The following is a 20,817-nucleotide window of genomic DNA, read 5'->3' as shown; positions in this document are numbered from 1 at the left end:
TTAAAAATAAAAGAAGAGGTCAGGCACGGTGGCTCATGCCTGTAATCCCAGCACTTTGGGAGGCCAAGGCAGGTGGATCACGAGGTCAGGAGTTCGAGACCAGTCTGACCAACATGGTGAAACCCCGTCTCTACTAAAAAAAAAATACAAAAATTAGCTGGGCGTGGTGGTGCATGCCTATAATCCCAGCTACTGGGGAGGCTGAGGCAGGAGAATCACTTGAACCTGGGAGACAGAGGTTGCAGTGAGCCGAGATCGCACCATTGCACTACAGCCTGGGCAATAGAGTGAGATTTTGTCTCAAAAATAAATAAATAAATAAATAAACAAACAAACAAACACAGGAAAAGATTATCAATATCACTAGCCATTAGGAAAATGCAAATTAAAACCATGTGAGACACCTCTCTAGGCCTTTTAGAATGGCTAAAATAAAACATCCTGATAATGTTAGGTGCTAGTGAGGACACAGAGCATATGTAGCTAGTGAGAACACATACAGCCATCAGGCTTTATAAAGCTAAACAAATATTTACCATATGACCCAGAAATTCTATTCCTGGGTATTTTATCTTAGAGATATAATAACTTGTATTCATACAAAAACCAGTACATCAAATGTTCATAGCAGCTCTATTCATAGTTGCCAAATCTGGAAGCAATTCAAGTGTCTTTTAATGAGTGAATAGATAAGCAAACAGTGACACATCCATACAATGAGATACCATTCAGCAATGGAAAGAAACAAACCATTGACACATGCAACTTTGATGAATCTCACAGGCATTATATGACCTGAAAGAAGCTAGTCTCAAAAGTTTATACAGGGCATAATTCCATGTATATGATAGTCTCAGGAAGACAAACCTGTAGTGATAGAGGATATATCAGTGTTTGCCAAGAATTAGGGATATGGGGAGGCTACAGAGTAATAGCACGGGGAGTCTTTTGGGAGAGATGTAACTGTTATGCATTCTGTGGTTATATCAATCTATAAATATGGTAACATTCATAGAACAATATACTCCCAAAAGATTCAATTTGATTGTGTGCTAATTTAAAAATTAAAAAATTTACATACAATTCCTGCTGACAAGAGATCAAATGACATCAACTTGATGTGTCTGAAAGGAAGCACATTTTATTCTGTGGGGGAAAAGTTCAAAGAAAATGAATTGTGCACACTCTTATGGGACAGACACCTTACATTATCTCATGGAATTATTATAAGTCTCCAATTGGTTGCGTTTTATTATTCTCAGGTTAAAGATGAGAAATGGGCATTTAGAACAGCTAAGTAAAATGCTCAAGATTAAAGAGCTAATGAATGGAGGAATAAAAATTTGAAAAGTCATTTGTCTGCTTTCAAAGACTACATGCCCACCTGCTATGCCACAGCTTCCCAAACACTCAAAGGAGATATGTTAACACTACTTAAGAAAATAAACTTTCTGATCACTTTTAAAACTGTATTTAAGACATAAAACACATGCATTTATTAAACCAGCCCCAGCGTGACTTCTACTTGGAGATATCTCTCTCTCTCTCTCTTTTTTTTTTTTTTCAGAAGGAGTCTTACCCTGTCTCCCAGGCTGGAGTGCAATGGTGTGATCTCAGCTCACTGCAACCTCCGCCTCCTGGGTTCAAGTGATTCTCCTGCCTCAGGCTCCTGAGTAGCTGGGACTACAGGCGCGAGCCACCAAGCCTGGCTAATTTTTTGTATTTTTAGCAGAGACGGGGTTTCACCATGTTAGCCAGGATGAGAGATAGCTCTTACTAGCAATCAATTCGTTCTTCTGTATAGTTTCAGAGAGTTCTTCCCAAAATCTTAGAATTCAGATCTCTAATTCTAATTTACTCCACCTTTGCTTATTACACATGGATAAGACTTTTACTTTATGACATACCTTTCAGAGATGAAAGGGTCCATTTCAGAGGTTGTTCTGTCTCAAAGCAGAAGTCTTACTCGGGCCCTAATTAAACATGGCACTGCTATTTAAACCTTGTGATTTAAGAACAAGATTTAACAGTGGTTCAGCCCTTTGAAGTAAAACACTGTGTGCGGTTAGGAGAGTGGTGGTGATCTGTGTCTGTGTGTGGAACCCATGACACAGCTCAGTTAGGACAGTCCTAGTTCTCTCCTTCACAGGGAAGGATTACGAAATAGCAAATTCCTACTATTGCCTTGTCACCCATCATGTATGCCCCTTTCCCCCAAAAAAAGAACTGACCCCAAAGTAAGTAATTTTAACATCTTCTACAATGGACACGCTCATTTCTGCCACTCATTACATGCACCAGGCCCTGGGTGTGGCATCCCATGCCCAGAAGTGAAAGCATCTTAAGAGAGAAGGCATCCAGCTTCTTGCAAATAAATCCCATAGACGCCATTACAGTTGTCAAAGGCTGAGCCCAGTTCTACCTCACCTGGCAGCTGGAAAGAGTATTGACAAGTGCTGAGCATCTTGGTGCTGTTCTGATGTAGGAATCTAGGTGAAGGGGTTTGGTAAAACATGCAAATTGTTTCCAACTACAATCCAAGTAGAGAAAAGTACCAAGGTTGCAAATGGTGATTAACTTCCAAGTATAACTAAGCGTATACGTTATTTCCTTTTCTTTACAGATTTTCTTGTATTTAAGTATGTGTGAACAAAGGAGACTCTACCACAGGTGATTTGTGTGAACCCCAAATCTAGATCTTAGGCTAAGCAGTTCATTCTCCGCCCTTCCCAGGGAGACACAAGGAAGGGATGAGAAGAGATCTTTGCATAACATATCTGTTTCTTCTGTACCTGAGCTGGCACGAGGGCTTGCAACTCTTGCCTGAACTATGTTAATAGTATTATAAGCTGGTTCTTCCTAACTCCAACTTTTCTCACAACCAAAATGCCAGAGATATATGTCTAAAACTCAAATACATTTTTTATGTGACTGTACTACTTAAAATTTGGCAATGGATTAGATAGAGGCTAGACTATTTAGTACAACATTCAGGTCTATTCAAAAGCAAACCTCCACATACCTTTCCAATACCATCCTCTGCTATTCTCCTCTGTATACCTCATGATTTAACAAACCTATTTGTTAAATTCTCTGGACACACTTCCACTGTGTCCCATCTTTGCTTACGCTAGTCCTTCTACTAACAAGGACGCTTCTTCATTCTGCCAACTGGTGAAACACTACTTGATCGGCAAGGCTTAACTCAAATATTACTAACTCGAAGGAGACTTTTCTACCACCTACCCCTTGAAAAACTCAGTAACACAGATATGTAACGTATTGTCACAATCTGCAGCTATTATAGGTGCTCATTTAGTTTTACTCTTCAGCAGACTTTCTCTTATTCTCTCATGGTGTTTGTTCATATTCACCCATAGCCCTCATCTCATGGCCCTTCTACAGAAGTGTCTGTTCCTCTTGCTACGATAAGATCTTTCTGAGGGCAGGAGCCAAGCATTATACATTTTTGTGTGAGCCTAGTTTCCATTTATTGTGGAGCCTAGCATATGGTAAGTGCTCAATAAATATTGAAGGTAGAAAAAGAAAGATGGGGGGAAAAATGAGAAGACAGATTGCTGGCCAGGAGTGAGTTGTTTTCCGTTTATCCAGAATGACTGTACCTGCAATCAGCAGAAGACTAGAGGTTCTACCCAAAAGCACAAAAGACATTGGTGGTGTCTCTAAATGACTCCTCATCTTTTTATTTTATCAGTGCCATGAAAGCAGGTAAAAATAATTCTCATGGTAACGAGCAGCTCTGAGTCACTGGCAGATCACCTCCTAGCCTCTGGCAGGAAACTAAGTGAAAATAAACCCAGGTCCCACCATAGCCACTTTCTTCCATCATTTCCTGGCCTGGTCTTGAAGCTACTTGGGTGGATAAGAGGACAAGATACCTTGCCTGAAAAACTTTCACCATTTTCTCTTGCTTTTACCACGCACATAGCACTAATAACTGTCAGTACTAATAATATTAATATTATTATAGTATTCATTGTGCACCTACTACATACACAGACACTGTGCTAGTTGTTTTTGCAATAATATTAGAAATCACAGAAACCCAGACACAGTATCTGTTTATGTGAATGGGGGGCCAGTTGCTTTTTAAGTAGTGATCACATATACACAATTAATACTGAATTCAAGGTTCAAGAGGGGCAGTGTCATATGGCGAAGTGTAGTATGGCCAGAGAAAGCAGAAGAGTAGGCTCTGATTTGTGATTGTTTTAATAAGAGCTAATAATGCCCCAGATCAGGCCCACAGTTTCCTAATCTATATACTAAGGGGTTTCATCTAGAGCAATGCCTCTCAAACTTTAATGCACTTATGAGTCATTTGAGGATCTTATTAAAAAGGCAGGGTTAGATTCAGAAGGTCAGGGGTGGGGATTCTACATTCCTAGCAAGCTCCCCTGTTACAGCAATGTTGCTGCTCCTCCAGTTACATTTTTAGTGGCAAGGATCTAGAAAAATCCATAAGGTAATATTTAGCTCTAAAATTCTATACTAAAGAAGAGACTGGAGGCCATTTGAAGATCTCTGGACTACAGTTTTATAGTTTCTCCCTGCAGCAAGGGTTAGAAACATGTCTCTCCTTTAAGATCCCATGAGTCAATGGGTAGACATTGGAGAGATCCACCCCCATCCAACCATCAAGAAAAGCCATTGAAAACTATAAATGCAAATGTGATAGAACTTGCACCAATTCCAGTGATTTCTACTGACACATTCCCTGCAATGAAAATTTGCAACTCATTTCAAAAGTCTTATTTAATTCTAAAATCCTCCTTTTCCTCCCTGCCTCCCACCCACACTGCCACACAACCCAGTTTCTTTGAAACATCCCTGTGAGGCAAACCTGAGCTCAGAGCAAGAGTGAGAGTGGGGACTGTCAAGATGTGAATAGCTCAAACTCTTTTTTCCCCCTTCAAAAATTGGCCTGTTTTAACACTTTAGAGACTACAGCTCATTAAGAAAGAAAGAAGAAATCCTGAGCTCTACCCCTCTTCCAATTCCCAAAGCAGTGGCTTTCTGAAAAGCTAAGATTCCAGTTGCTTGATAATACCCACTTTACAAGGAGGTAGGCACCTGAGTGAAAAAATAACAACAACAAAACTGGATTAAAGGATATTCCTGAATCCTAAAACCAGTCATGCTAAATTATTAAACATCTTCAGAATTAATTAGAAACCAGTTAATCTCTAATCTAGGAAAATAATATAGCATATCTTGCTTTAATATGTTTGAGCTTTGACTGACATTTCATTTGTTCAGGAGGATTTTTTTTTGCTCTTTCCTGTCAAGAGACGTTGGCAAAGCTGCGTATAATCAACTTTTTCATTCCATCTGGCAAGGACTATTAGATGTTAAGACAGGAGATGTACAGCGCCTCTGTCATGGATTTGGATATACAGTGTAGGGATATACAGCAGTAACAGGAAGTTTTAATGAGACACCTCAGCCTCCAAATACAACCTGTTCGAATAGTATTCAAACTATGCCTAACTTCTCCAGTGCTCTCTGCTGGCATTTGCAAAGCAAAGGAATTAAGCAACTGCAAATTGTCTTCCTGAGTCTGCAAATGTCATTCCCAGGTGTGGTGCCTCCATTTCCCTCTCTGGAAAATGGTGATGGAAATGACCTACCTTATTTAATCAGTGTTTATAATACTTGATTAGCCCCTGAGGCCAAAGCAACTAGCTTTAGCTAAGAATGGAAAGTCCTCTATATGGAGCTTTTACCTTCCCTACTTCTGGGACAGAGAGATTCAGCTGCTCCAATGCAGCTGACAATAGCAAAGTGACTTTCACTCCCATCCAGCCTGGGTGGATAGAAAATACGGAGCTAGGGAGGGAGCTAAAAATGAGCTACAGTTCCACTGGGTTCCCAGGAGAGAGTAAAACAAAAAATGGGCCAAACAAGATACTGTATATTTTTAACTCATATATAGGCCAGCACAATTATATTTAGTCTTTATTAAGTGCTCTGGAACAAATTCGGCCACTAATAGCCTCCTTTGCCTGCCCATACCTACATTTCTTAATGAGTTTTATTTTACTGTATAAAAAATATAGTAAGAGGTTTTGTTAGCAATGACTCTACAGTTCAAAAGGAAATAAACAATTTAAGTAATTACTCTGATTGTTTAAATTATGATCGTTATTTAACTCTAATTACATGACTGTTTCAAGAAATGTTTTCTGTACTTTCCTTCTCTTCCCAGTAAAAGTTATTTGGATAGATATTGCTATCCTCCTAAACACTTTCTTGTATAGATAAATTAAATACTCAGCTTTCTTCTCTGGAAATCAAGCGTTAAGTCTCTCTGGCATTTAGGTTCTATGCAGTTAAGTTGTAAATTACAGCCCCTGCCTTTTGAAATTTTCAAATCAAAAAGTCGCTTCTTTTTTTCAAGATGCATTTATTGAGCCTCAATTATTGGCTAGGCATTGTACTATAAATAAAACATATGGGCGACAGAGCAAGACTCTGTCTCAAAAAAAAAAAAAAAAAAAAAAAAAAAAAAAAAAAAACGCGGTGGCTCACGCCTGTAATCCCAACACTTTGGGAGGCCGAGGTGGGTGGATCACGAGGTCAGGAGATCAAGACCATCCTGGCGAACACAGTGAAACCCCGTCTCTACTAAAAATACAAAACATTAGCTGGGTGTAGTGGTGGGGGAGGCTGAGGCAGGAGAATGGCATGAACCCGGGAGGAGGAGCTTTCAGTGAGCCCAGATAGCGCCACTGCACTCCAGCCTGGGCGACAGAGTGAGACTCTGTCTCAAAAAAAAAAAAAAAAAAAAAAAAAATACAAGCACCTTCCTCACAGACATTATAGTCTAGTGGAAAAGTCAAATACTTACACAAATAAATCGTAATTAGCAACTATACTAAATACCAGTTCTATGAAAGATTAAAATTAGGGAACTTAATTCATGCTATAAAAATAACATTTGAACTGAAAAACTGAAGGATAGGAAAGAGGCAACCAGTTGAAGGGTGTAGAGGAAGGATTTCAAGGAACAGTATGTGCAAAGGCCCTGCTGAAGAAGACAATATAATGTATTACAAGAATCAGAAAAATACTAGAATATAGCTGCCTGTAAAACTAACTGTTCAAATGAATGCTATGGAACATTAGAGAAGAAACATTAGGAGAGGTGGTCATATACCACTTCCTCAAGAAAATAGAACTTAGAAATAGACTTTAAAGAAATGGAAGATTTTAGAAAGGAAAGTCCAAAGTACTTAGCATTTTTGACAACTGCCAAAGCAGAAAACAAAGGTATCAAAGGACATAAAACATGTTATTTTCTTGTTATGCCTTCAGTTTTTGTATTTATGAGCTTGTTCATTTGAAAATCAAAGATACATATTGCCATATTTTCAAATTGAATTTATAGAGACAGGCCTACAATGAAAGAAAAACAGTATTTTTCGGATAAAAATTAATTTAAATGGATGTAACTTAAATGAAAAAATAAAACTATAAAATCTTAGAAAAAAAAAAGAGAAAATCTTCAGGATCCAGGGGTCAGCAAAGAGTTCTTAGTCATGACACCAAAAGTATAATCTGTAAAAGGAAAAAACGATCATTTAAACCTCATAAAAATTAAAACTTTTGTTCTCCAATAACTTGTGAAAAGTCCTAAAAGATAAGTGAGAAACTGAAAGTAAATATTTGTAAACCAAATATCCAACAAAGGAATAATATCTAGAATACATTTTTTAAAACTCTCAAAACTCCAAATTTAAAAATTCCAATTAGAAAATTGGCTAAAGACAGGAAGACACATTTCACTGGGGAGGATATAAAGATGGCAAATAACACATGAAAAGATGTTCTACCTGTTAGCCATCAGGGAAATGTAAATTAAAACCAGGAAGAGATATCACTGTACACCCATCAGAATGGCTAAAACAAAAATATGAAAACAGCAAATGCTGAGAGGTTTGAAGAGAAATAGGATCATTCATATTTTACTGATGAGAATATAAAATGATACAGCCACTCCAGAAAATATTTTGGCTGTTTCTTATGAAATTAAACATGCAATTACTATATGGCCCAGCAATTACTTTCTTGAACATTTATCCCAGAGGAATGAAAACGTTTTCACACAAAAACCTATACATAACTGTTCATACAAGCTTCATTCACAGTAACTAAAACCTATAAATAGCCCAGATGTCCTTCATTGGGAGAAAGGTTAAACAAACTGTGGTATATACACACCATGGAATATTGTTCATGAAATTAGAAGTAACCAACTGTTGATACACACAATGTAGATGAGTATCTACAGAATTGTGTTGAGGGGAGAAAGCCAATATCCAAATGTTACACTGAATAATTCCATTGATATAACTTTTTGAAATAAAAATAAAATTGAACATGGAAAATAGATCTGTGGCTGCCAGAGGTTAGAGATAGGGATGGGAGGCAGGTGGGTGGTTACAAAAGAGCATTCTTGTGTTAATAGAGGAGTTTTAAATCTTTGCTGTTGTTATGGATTTCATGTTTGTATCGTTCCCCCCAAATTAATATGTTGAAACCCTTGTCTCCAATAAGAATGGTATTTGGAGGTAGGGCCTTTGGGAAGTAATTCAGTTTAGATGAGGTCTTGAAAGGGGAGTCGCCATGATGGGATTAGTGCCCTTATAAGAAGACACCAGAGCTCTATCTCCACCGTATAAAGATACAGCAAAAAAATGGCCATCAGCCACCAGGAAGACAGTCACAATCAGGCACCAAATCCATCAGCACTTTGATTTTGCACTTCCAGGATTCAGAACCATGAGAAATACATATTAGTTGTTTAAACTACCCAGTTCATGGTCTTTAATATAGCAATCCAAGCTAACTAAAATGATCATGGCGTTGGATACATGAACCCACAGCTGTTAAAATTCTGTAGAACCAAATACACAGGTGCACACACATACAAACACATGAGTACAAGGAAAATGGGAAATCTGAAATAAGATCAATGGATTGTATCAATGTCAACAACCTGGTTGTGGCTGGGTATGATGGCTCATGCCTATAATCCCAGCACTTTGGGAGGCCAAGGCTGATGGATCACTTGAAGTCATGAGTTCAAGACCAGCCTGGCCAACACAACATGGTGAAACCCCATCTCTACTAAAAATACAAAAATTAGCCGGGCGTGGTGGTGCATACCTGGAATCCTAGCTACTCAGGAGGCTGAGGCAGGAGAATCGCTTGAACCCAGGTGGCAGAGGTTGCACTGAGCCGAAATCATGCCACTGCACTCCAGCCTGGGCAACAGAGTAAGACTCCATCTAAAAAAAAAATATATATATATATATATATACACACACACACATCTCTCCTGGTTGTTATACTATACTGTAATTTTTCAAGATGTTCTTATGGGAAAATAATTAGGCAAGGGATCTCTCTGTATTATCTCTTACAACTATATGTGAATCTACAATTACATCAATGCAAATTTCAATTAAAAATAGAATTTAAAAAAGTACAGCTTCTTCCTGGGAAGAAATTGGTCAGAAATTAACACAAGAAGGAAACACGAGGATGTAACTTGCTTGCACTGCTCTCAGTGGCAGAGGGGGCTATCTAAACATCACAGCAATGCGATAAGGAACGTCAAGCACCCTGAATGATAATGCTATTGAGGTAGCAAAGCAAAGTGGTCTTCAGAACTTTTAAAGATAAGAGAATTCTAGATTTCAACTTGAAAACAGAATTAATTAAAGTACCAAAATATCAGATATAAAAATACCTTCAGGAAGCATAATTGTAGTGAAAATTTCAAATCTTCTTTTTTTTTTTTTTTTTTGAGACAGAGTCTCGCTCTGTCACCCAGGCTCAAGGGCAGTGGCGCAATCTCGGCTCACTGCAAGCTCCGCCTCCCAGGTTCACACCATTCTCCTGCCTCAGCCTATACAGTAGCTGGGACTCCAGGTGCCCGCCACCATGCCCAGCTAATTTTTTTGTATTTTTAGTAGAGACAGGGTTGCACCATGTTAGCCAGGATGGTCTCGATTTCCTGACCTCGTGATCTGCCCACCTCAGCTTCCCAAAGTGCTAGGATTACAGGCGTGAGCCACCGAGCCCGGCCTCAAATCTTCTTGTATGAAACACTTATCTGAGTATCTGACATTTAGAGTCAGTCCTTCCATGAGCTTTTCAGTCTGCCTAGACATTGGCTATCTTTTTTTCCAAATTAAAAAAAAACAAAACAAAACTGTTTCATTTAAAAAAGAAGGAGAAGAAAGAAAACAATTCTCTATCACTATAAAATGTTTCTATTTATCTCTAGAAAATTTATTTCCTTTAAAATATTCTGCCTTGTTAATAAATGGTTATACCAACTTTTGCTTGGTTAGTGTTGGATGTAATATATATATTTTTACATCTTTTATTTTCGGTCTTTGAGTGCTTTTACACTTGAGTTATGTCTCTTTTAAGCAGTTGATGCTGTTGTTATTGTTTTTAGTCTAGTATAACAGTTGTGGAAAGGTATCAGTTTAGGTTGCTATACTTTTAATTAGGTATAACAGTAATTGTCTTTTAATTGGAGTATTTAGTTATTTTACTTTTGATGTTAATGAAATATTTGGCCTTAAATATACCATTGTGCTTTTTTATCTGTCTCATCTGTTCTGTTTTCTCTCTTACTTTGTAGATGATTTCCTTTTAAAATAAATTACTTAGATTAAATTTAGGTTTTTTCTACGTTAACTATTTTTTAGTATTTTATTTCCCTTTATTATTTTAATAGCTATACATTATTTCACTGTTCTTTCAGTGATTTTGCTAGAGACTACAACAAGTGTCCATGATACATCAAAAGCCTAATGTGAATTGACAATTTTACCTATTCTTGGCTAATGTTAGAACCTTAGAACATTTAACACTCTTCTAATGTCTGCCTATTTTGTATTGCTTTCGTGTCTTTTTTATTATAAACATGTGTGTGACTTCCTTAGACATTATCTTATTATTGTCTAAAATAAATATTTATTTAGATTCACTCTCATATTGACCATTATCACTACTTTTCATTCCTTTCAGCATCATTGACTTCCCATCAGACACGAATATTGACAATTTTAAAGCATATTAGATATAGTGGAAGAGAGGATGAGTAAACTGGAAGACAGATCTGAAAAAAGTATCAAAATTGAAACACACAAGAAAAGGATAAGAAATATAAGGCTATGGTGGAAAAAAAAGTCTAAAATGTATGTATTTGTAGTTCCAAAAGAAGGGAATTTAGTGAATGTAACAGACTAAAAAACTTAGCTGAATCTCTTCTGCTTTAAAATATACATTTATTGAGTTTAATTTGTTGTTCATTATTCAGTCCTAGAACATCATTGTAATTCATTTTTGTATATTTCAGTTCTTGCCTGAAATTTTTATCTTCCATTTTCCTTCTTTCAACATATTAAACATTCTTATTTTAAAGTTGATAATTTCATTAACTTGATCCCTTGTATTTTTTAAATTGTCTATTGTTTCCCAGGTTTTTTAATTGTGTTCTTACATTTCTGATTATATTTGATTGTATATTGAACATTGTATATAAAAATCATAAAGATATTTGCATTCTAAAATAATATAACCTTTCCTCAGAACATTTTCTTCTGACAAGTAACTAGGGAAATAGCAATTCCAAACCACTATAATCCAACAAGAGATTTATTTGATTAAAAGCTAGGCATTGGTCCATGCAATGGTTTATTTATTTAGAATTTACTCTTAATCCTAGCATATCACCCTTCCAAGCCTCAACCAAAAGCATAAGGGCTTTGCCAAACCTCCTGTGCTTGCAGGTTGTGAACTCCAATAGAGATGCTCGTCAACTTATCATGGGTTTACAACCCAATAAACCCACTGTAAATTTAAAATATTGCAAGTCAAAAATACATTTAATACCACCTCACCTATCAAACATCATAGCACAGTCCCGCCTAACTTGCACATACTCAGAACACTTACATTAGCATATAAATAAGCAAAATTATTTGAATCAAAGCCTATTTTATAATATAGTGTTGAATATCTCATGTAATTAACTGAATACTGTACTGAAAGGGAAAAACAGAATGGTTGTATAGGAACTCAAAGTACTGTTTCTACTGAATGCATATCACTTTTGCACCATTATAAAGTCAAAAATTTGTTGTCAGACCATTGTAAATCGGAGATCGTCTGTATCTGTTCCCAAGTCATTTGAGTCTACTAACAGCTCTGCCCCGCTATGTTTTCCAAATCCATAATGTCCCTAAGGTTAAAAACTCCCTCTGAGTTTTCTTATTAAGGATTTTTGGCTTAATACTTTTTTGCTGCCTTGTTAAATCTCAATGCTTCAGACAGATTTTTCTCCCAGATTTTTTAGATTATTTTCAGTGGGAGGGATGGTCTAAGCTAGCTAGTCTGCATTAGTAAAAGGGGAAGTCTCAGTTGCCTTTTTATGTTGATATCTGTAGAATTTCTCCCATTTTTCTTCTGGAGACTTTTGATCAGAGTCATCAATTCTTCTGTTCCAATATGCAATGTTTATTCCCTAACCCTGCTCTTGTGAAAGATAGAAGTTCTTTATCCTCACATGTCTTAAAAAATATTTATTTCCCATTCGATAGGAAGTTTTTCTCGCAATGGTATTTTTGTTTGATCATTTTAATTAAAATTTTAGAAGCCATTTGTCATATTATCTTCTAGCACTTTGGGTTGCTGATGAAAACTCAACTTATTGGATCTGGGAAAAAATTTTTTTCTTGTCTTTTTCTTCTTTTCTCTCTTTTCATTCCTTTATCCTTCTTTCTCTTCTACTTCTTCTATTCTACCTCCTTCTTCTTCTTTGTCAATAACTGCTAATCCTCCCTTTTTCTATTTTACAATTTCTATTGAGTGGATGTTGGATCTTCATTACTGATGATCTATATCCATATTCCTTGCTTTCCAAAATTATCTTTATTGGTTTTTATAATAAATTCTGGCAACTTTACCAATTTTATGTTTTACCCTTTCTATTAGATTTCTTTGTGTGTATTTCGGCAATCATATTATTAATTTTTCTCTTAATTTTTAGGAGTTTTCTTTCTTGTTTTATGACTGTTCCATTCCTGTAGTATTCTGTAGTTGTTTTAGAAATGGAGTATCATAGTTAACAATACTGATTTTTGTGAGTGTCTCTATGTGGTGGCTTTAAAATACCTAAGTCCACAAATTCTTTTACACTACATCCTTCAAAAGATAGAGACAAATTCTCTTCCCCTTGAATGGGGACTGAACTGAGTGACTCACTACTAATGAATAGAATATGGCAGAAGTTGTCACCATAAAATGACAAATGAAGCAGTTTAAAATCTAAAAGTACCAACGTATATGGGCTCAAATCTCATTCATCTGTACTCATAAGTTGTAGAACAACTTCTGTATGACAATGCTTAAGGACATGTTCAATTTAAATACAAGTTTAAATAGTCTAGAAAGATAATATGACATTTTAAAATATAGGAACAGGCTACATTAATAGTGAGCTTAAATTCCACAAGTCACTAAAAGTAGTTTTTACACAAGCAGGTAAATCAAACATTTCCTTTCCAGGAAAGAAAGATTTGCCATGAAGACCAAGGCAGAAAAAGAGATAACATATTCAGTTAGTGGCAATAGGTAATTCCATATAGAATAGACAGATAAATGGCTGGCTGAAATTGGAACAGCCCAGCCTAGTGGTAATAACACGCCAGTGAAAGCAGGAGGACTTGTTTCCTAATCCCTCGTGAGGCTTCATGCATAGTGGGAATCCTTGCTGACTTACCTGATTGTATGGCTATCAATACACAGTTTTATTTCCGTGCTTGCATGTGTTAGAAACTGAGCTAGGTACTAGATATGTAACAGTGAGAAAAAATAGGCATCAGCCTGTTTAGAAACTTATTTTCTTGAGAGAGATGGAAACGTTAATCACATAGTCACACAAATAACTATTTGACTAAGTCAGCATTTCCCAAACTTTTGAACACTGAATTGATTAAAAATTAAAATGTACTGATGTAACACCAACAAAAGATCACAAGATATAATGTGCAAATGAATGAAAGTAGACAGCAAGAAACAGCATCACATATTACTTAATTACAGTGAGAAGTCACAACAATTTGATTTATGTGTATTTTTATTTTGTGATAGAAAAAATCCAAATTAGAGAGAGAAAATATTGTATTAAAAACAAGAATAAACAGGATAATACAATGTCACAATATTTGTTCAAAAAAAAGAAAAGATATATAAGATAGACCAACAAAGACAAAATAGACCACATACATCAACATGATAGTTAGTTTGGAAATGCTGCCTATGCATCAATGCACAAACTGAATGTCATTTACTCATGCATCAGGTGATCAATCATGCAACATCTTGACATTCTTCATGATAGCACCTCATTTCTTGAAAGGCACACTACTGCACAGTAAAACAAACAAGAATACAAACACTTTTAATATTTTTTATACATATATATATTTTTAAATGCTTTTTATAAAAAAAAGACTATTCCATGCATCATTTTATTTTCATGAATGCTCCTCCTCCCCCAAGTGTTTCTTGGGATACTCTGTATAAAGACCAATGGGGAACTCACTAGAGGAATATATTTTAACTGTCAATAGAATAACAAGATAATAGAATGTTAATAATAGAAATTGACTTTAGAGATAATTTTCATTAAAATGAATAATATTATAAAAGAAGAAATTCAAAATTCTCATACAAATTTAGTATTTTAGAGATGATAAAAAGTATCTTAAAGGGTATTTAATTAGATTTCCCGTTGCAATTATGACATTGCTTAAAATTTAGACCAGGCACTCACAGTATCCACCTTGAAGTTTTCATTTGTACATTAATTCCTCCATTTATTCAGTAAATATTAATGGACACTTTTGTTGTGCTAGAGATTGGGAGGATACAAAACCTCAGAAAACACAGTCTTGTAAGCCCTCAAACACTGTACAGTTTAAAAGTGGATCATAATATTAATAATGAAGTAAAAGTCGCATTTGATGTGCTAAAAGAGAAAAAAATCATTATGGAGTTTTAAATAAGCTAAAAATAACAGATTCAGTATTCAGTGTCAATTTTGTAAAACTATGAGACTTTTTTATGTGCAACGATTGGGGTACAGACAGTCATCATTCCAGATAAAAGAACTAGCATTATACAGAGGCATATACGCAAACAACCACCACGTATATTCAGGACAACTTTGCTGCTCAGTTTGGCTGGGGCTGATATGTAATGTCTTCATTGTTGAACTCTGTATTTTTTCTTTCAAATAAGATGATAAGCATATCTATCAATTCCAAACATCTTGTGCCCTTTGTAATTCCTTTCTCCCTTTCCACACTTCCACCAACTCTACACAACCAATGGTCTGTGTTAGTCACCATATGTTAGTTTATGTTTTCTAAAATTTTACATATGTGGAATCATACAGTGTGTAATCTTGTTTTGACGGTATTCTTTCACTAGGCATAATTATTTTGAGATTTATCCGTGCAGTTGCATGTATCAGTCGTTCATTCTTATTGCTGAGGAATATTCCAGTGCATGGATATAGCACAATTTTTTTATCCGTTCACCTCTTGATACATATTTCAGTTGTTTTCAGTTTGGGGAAATTATAAATAAAGCTTCTGTGGATATTTGCATGCCAATCTTTGTTTAGATATTCTTTTTTATTTTTGTTGCATATATCAATAGCATTAAAGACTGGTATATTATTTCTTTCTTGCATTGCTATGAAGAAATACCTGAGACTGGGTGATTTATATAGAAAAGAGGTTTACTTGACTCACAATTCTGCAGGCTCTCTAGGAAGCATGATGCTGAAATCTGTTCGGTTTCTGGAGAGGCCTTAGAAAACTTACAAGGATAGAGGGAGGTGAAGGAGAAACAGGCATGTCTTAGGTGGCCAGAACAGGAGGAAGAGAGAGAGAAGAGAGGTGCCACATGCTTTAAAACAACCAGATTTAGTGAGAACTCACTCACTATCATTAGAGCAGCACCAAGGCGATGGTGCTAGACCACTCATGCGAAACCACCCCCATGATCCAATCACCCTCCCACCAGGCCTCACCTCCAACACTGGGGATTACAATTTGACACAAGATTTGGGTGGGGACACAGATCCAAACCATATCAAATGGGTTGAATGGTGGGTGTATGTTTACCTTTTTAAAGAAACAGCCAAATTATTTTTCAAAGTCTTTGTACTGTGTTTTATTTCTGTCAGCAACCTATGAGTATTCCAGTTATTACACATCCTTGCCAATATTTGATATGGTCAGTCTTTAATTTTAGTTATTCTAAGAGATTGCAATGATATGCTAATGCTTTTATTTTGCATTTCCCTAATAAATGGTGATGTTCATTATTTTTTCATGTTCTTGTCATTCATACATCTTTTACCCATTTTATGGTTGACTGTTTTTATTATTGAGTTTGAGTGCCTTTCACAACTCATGGCTGTAAGTCCTTTATCAAACACGTTGTTTGCCAGGACTTTCTCCCAGTCTGTGGCTTGTCTTCTCATTATCCTAATAGTGTCATGTAAAGGGCCTAAGTTTTTAATTTTGATGAAGTCCCATTTGTCAATTTTTTCTTATGGATTGTGCTTTTGATGTTGAGACTTGTTCTCTGGCCTAAAGCAGAGGTCAACATATTTTCTCTGTAAAGGGTTAGACACCACATAATTCATTGTATGACCTCTGTCACAAATATTCAACTCTGCCATGGTGGCTATAGATAATACATAACCAATAGGCATGGTTGAATTCTCATAAAACTTCATTTACAAAAAAAAAAAAAAAAAGAGCCAGATTTGGCCTGTGGGCCATAGTTTGTTGACAATCAGGCTAGTGTATGGTCTATAGTGGTTAATATTCTATGTCTAAGGAAAAATCTGTGTATTCTTTTTAGGGGAGAATTGTTCTATGACTGTCACTTAAGTCAAGTTGGTTGATAGTGTTTTTTAAGTTTTCTATAGACAGACAGTCTTTCTTATTTGTTGCTTGCTTGTTCTATCAGTTATTGAGAGGGGACGTTGAAATATCCAAGTAAAACTGTTATTTTTTACCATTTATCATTAGTTTTGCTTCATGTATTTTATAACTGTTACTTGGCAAAAAAAATTAGGATTATGTTCTCTGAGAAATCTACCCTTTATCATTATGCAATGATCTCCTTCATCTAAGGTAATAATTTTGTCATAAAAATCTACTTTATTAGATATTAAAATAGCCACTCCAGCTTTCTTTTGATTAGTGTTAATGTGGTTACCTTTCCCATGCTTTCACTTTTAACTTACTGTGTCTTTACATTTAAAGTGGATTTCTTGACAGCATGTACCAATTGACCCTTGGACAACATGGGTATTAAGGGCGCCAATCTCTGCACAGTCAAAAATTTGTGTATAACTTTTGACTCCCCTAAAACTTAACTACTAGCAGCCTACTGTTGATCGAAACCTTACTGATAACATAAAAAGTTGATTAACACGTATTTTGTGTGTTGTATGTATGATATACTATATTTTTACAATAAAGCAAGATAGATAAAATAAAATGTTATTAGGAAAATCATATGGAAAAAAGTATTTACTGTTCATTAAGTGAAAGTGTATCAGCATAGAGATCTTCATCCTGGTTTTCATGTTGAGTAGGCTGAGAAGGAGGAGGAGGAGAAGGGGTTGTTCTTGCTGTTTCAGGGGTGGCAGAGGCAAAGGAAAATCTATGTATAAGTGAATCCATGAAGTTCCAAGCCGTGATGTTCAGGGGTCAATTGTAGTTAGATGTGGCTTTCTTATCCAACCTGACAATCTCTACCTTTTCACTGGGGCATTTCAACTATTTACATTTAATGTGATATAGATGGTTGAGTTTAAACCTACCATCTTGCTGTTTATTTTCTATTTTTCCAATTTTTTTCGTTCTCTTTTATCCTCCTTTTCTGCATTGTTTTGTATTAATTAAATATATTTTTATGATTCCCCTTTGGTTTGTTTACTAGCTACAGCTCTTTATCTTATATTTAGGATTTCTAATATACATTTTTAACTTATCAGATTCTACCTTCAACCAACATACTTCATATCGAGTATAAGAAACTGACAACTCTGTGCTCCCATTTCTAGCCCCTACTTTTATGCTGTTGTCATATATTTTTCTTCTACATATGTGAGAAAGCTCAAAATACATGGTTACTTTCTTTAAACATTCAATTATCTCTTAAAGAGACTTAAATAAGAAAGCCTTCTTTATATTTAACTACAGAATTACCATTTTTAAATTATTTATTTTTTGTAGTTCCATATTACTACTCAATGTCATTTTTCTTCATCATTTTTTATAATGTAGGTCTGCTGGTGATGAGTTCTTTCAGCTTTTATACATCCAAAAATGTCTTTATCTTACCTTAATTGTGGAAAGATAATGCCATACAGTAAAGAATTCTGAATTAACAGGGGTTTTTGGTTTCTGTTTTCTTTTGTTTTTATTTTTAGTACTTTAAAGATGTTCCACTGTCTGGCTTACATTGTTTCCCATGAGAAATATGCTATCTTTTTGTTTGTTAATCTATACATAATGTGTCTTTTCTTCCTCTGGCTACTTGTAAGATTTTCTCTTTATCACTGATTTTAAGCAAATTGATTTTTATGCACCTTGCTGTAGCTTCTTTTATGTTTCTTGTGCTTGGGGATTCGTGAGCTTCTTGGATCTGTGGGTTTATAATTTATATCAAATTTGGAACATTTTTATCACTATTTCTCTAACTTCTTTGGCGTCTTTGGAATCCTGTATTCATCTCCTCAACTTAAGAAGACTCCTGGACCACATTTGGTGATACCTCCTGGAAACGTGGTCCAGGTAGGAAGCTGGGACAATCCTAACACTCACCTCATTTGTTTTCCATCTCTAAGAGATCACTGCTCTTTGTCATCTGATGTTCAGTGTTTTGAGAACATTTTTTTTAATACCTTGCTCATTTCTTTAGTTACTTCAGGTGAGAGAGTAAATTCAGTCTTTGTTACTACGATTCACTCAGAAGTTGAAATATAGACTCGGAATTTTTATCTTCCTTTTGTTACTACATTTTAATTTTATTGCATTATCATTGGAGAAGATATTCTGAATGCATTGGACATTTGTTATTCCTTATACTGCTTGTAAGGTCTAATCCATGGTCTATTTTTATAAATATTACATACGTACTTTGGGGGAAAAGAAAGTATCCTTTCTATCTGTTAGGTATACAATTCTACATATAGTAGCTTGAAATTTATACATTTGTTTATGTGCTTAATTCATTACTTATGTTTTTCCCATGTGTTCCATCAGTTTCTGAACAGGGTATGTTCAAACTCCATCTAAAATTTTTGTTTCAGTTTTTTCCCATTTTGCTTCTGGTAGCTATGTTTGAATATATTTAGGGATTATATGGGAAGGTCCATATGTATTTATGATTAGTATTGCTTATTCTCCCGTAGTGAATTTTACCAGTATGTAATGTCATTCTTGGTTTTAAATTTAAGTTAATGAAAATTAACTTAAATTCTTGTTTTCACCTATTCAAATTGGTCTCCAAGCCTTTTTTTGGCTCATACTTATTTGCGGTATTTTTTTTCTATTCATTTATTTTCAATATTATTGGTCTGTTAATTTTAAGTTGCCTATTTTGGATAATATAATGCTATGGCATTGGAAAACACAAGAATACATAGTCATGCGTTGCTTCATGATGAGGTTATGTTCTGAGAAATGCATCAGGTGATTTTGTCATTGTGCAAACATCACAGAGTATACTTACACAGACCAAGATGGTATAGCCTGCTACATACCTAGCCTGTATGGTAGTGGCTATTGCTTCTCCGACACTGCAAACCTGTACAGCATGTTACTATACTGAATACTGTAGGCAACTGTAACACAATGGTAAATATTTGTGTATCAAACATAGAAAATGTACAGTAAAAATACAGTATTATAATCTTAAGAGACCACGCGTGGTCAATCATTGACCTAAACCTTAAGCAGCACATGACTGTAACAAAATATGCTCAATATCCCTTCATAGAAAAATGTAAAATATTATTGAAAGAAATTATGGAATACTTAAATAAGTATAGGCATGCACTATGTTTAAGATTTGGTAGATCCAACATTATAAGGACATCAATTCTACCAAATTAATTTATGCATCAAACACAATTCTAATAAAAATCCCCAGAGGTTATTTTGTAGAAATTTTTAAGCCAATTCCAAAATTCACTTGGAAATGCAAAACAATAGCTAAGGTAATCTTAAGAAGAATAATATGGCAAGACCTACTTTATCAGATATTAAGACTGCAATCCTTTTAAAAGAGTGTAATGATGGCAAATGTATATAGACTAATAGATAAATTGAACATAATAGAGCTTCTGACTTCAGACCCACACCTGATTTATGATAATGCTAGTACTGGCCACCATTAGAAAAGAACTGACTCTTTAGGAAGTGGTGTTATTCAATCAGCTATCTACATGAAAAAAAAATGAAAATTGACTCTAACATCACTTTATTTGCAAAAATACATTTCAAGTGAATTGTAAACCTGTGACTTCTATAGTACAATATGAAACTTAGGATCGAGAAAGTTTTCTCAATACACAAAAGCACCAGTCATAAATGAAAAGTTCATTATATGTTAATTAGAATTAAGAAGTTCTGTTCTTCAGAAAGCACCATTAAATGAGGGAAAAGACAA

At 35.3% G+C, this 20,817-nt stretch overlaps 1 long non-coding RNA gene across 1 annotated transcript in view; it reads right to left on the bottom strand.

Annotated features, from left to right (window-relative positions):
- Positions 1-7,315: 7,315 nt before the first annotated feature.
- Positions 7,316-20,817, bottom strand: part of LOC116476243 (uncharacterized) — a 66,474-nt gene continuing 52,972 nt past the window's right edge. Inside the window, exons 2-3 of the long non-coding RNA XR_004250173.2 lie at positions 9,193-9,314; positions 7,316-7,581 (exon numbers count right to left, since the gene is read on the bottom strand). This is a non-coding gene — a long non-coding RNA (uncharacterized LOC116476243). The remainder of the gene's footprint in view (positions 7,582-9,192; positions 9,315-20,817) is intronic.

This window comes from Hylobates moloch, unplaced genomic scaffold (assembly GCF_009828535.3).
Source record: "Hylobates moloch isolate HMO894 unplaced genomic scaffold, HMol_V3 SCAFFOLD_11, whole genome shotgun sequence".
Taxonomy (NCBI): domain Eukaryota; kingdom Metazoa; phylum Chordata; class Mammalia; order Primates; family Hylobatidae; genus Hylobates; species Hylobates moloch.
Note: the sequence above shows the minus strand (reverse complement) of the source record. Positions and strands in the feature narration are given on the sequence as shown.